The sequence below is a fragment of the Penaeus monodon genome, chromosome 25, assembly GCF_015228065.2.
Source record: "Penaeus monodon isolate SGIC_2016 chromosome 25, NSTDA_Pmon_1, whole genome shotgun sequence".
In the NCBI taxonomy this organism is placed as follows: Eukaryota; Metazoa; Arthropoda; class Malacostraca; order Decapoda; family Penaeidae; genus Penaeus; species Penaeus monodon.
The window spans coordinates 38605871-38606385 of record NC_051410.1 but is presented as its reverse complement, the minus strand read 5'-3'; positions in this window follow the sequence as shown (position 1 = coordinate 38606385).

Genomic DNA, 515 nt, shown 5'->3' with positions numbered 1-515 from the left:
TAATGTAGGACTAGGAGATCAGAAGACTGTGCATAGCGTTACCCTTGTTTATTATTCAACATGGTAAATATCAATCAAGTATAACCTACAAATACAAAAGTATAAATGACTGTAATATTACAGATTTCAAATAACAAAATGTCATCCATTTAAACTATATCACATAATCAATGATCCAAGTATAAACGTAGAATATTCCACATTTCATGCACAAATATATCTTCACATAATATCACATAATTAAAATTTCATAGTAAAGGCCTATTCCAAATTTCAAATATCAGATATTTCCATTCATCAAATATATTACAAATCACGTCAATTAAGTTCTTAATAATGATACTGGTTCATTCCGAAAACCTCAACATAATGTCCCAGGTCCCCACACAGTTCAAAATCCATTCACTTGTGGATGGGTCAGTCAGACTTGTAAATATAACATAAAAACAAAAATGTTCGCACTTCAGCCGATGATTAAAACACACCCGCCAGTGCCTCAGTGTCCTCACCAGGAA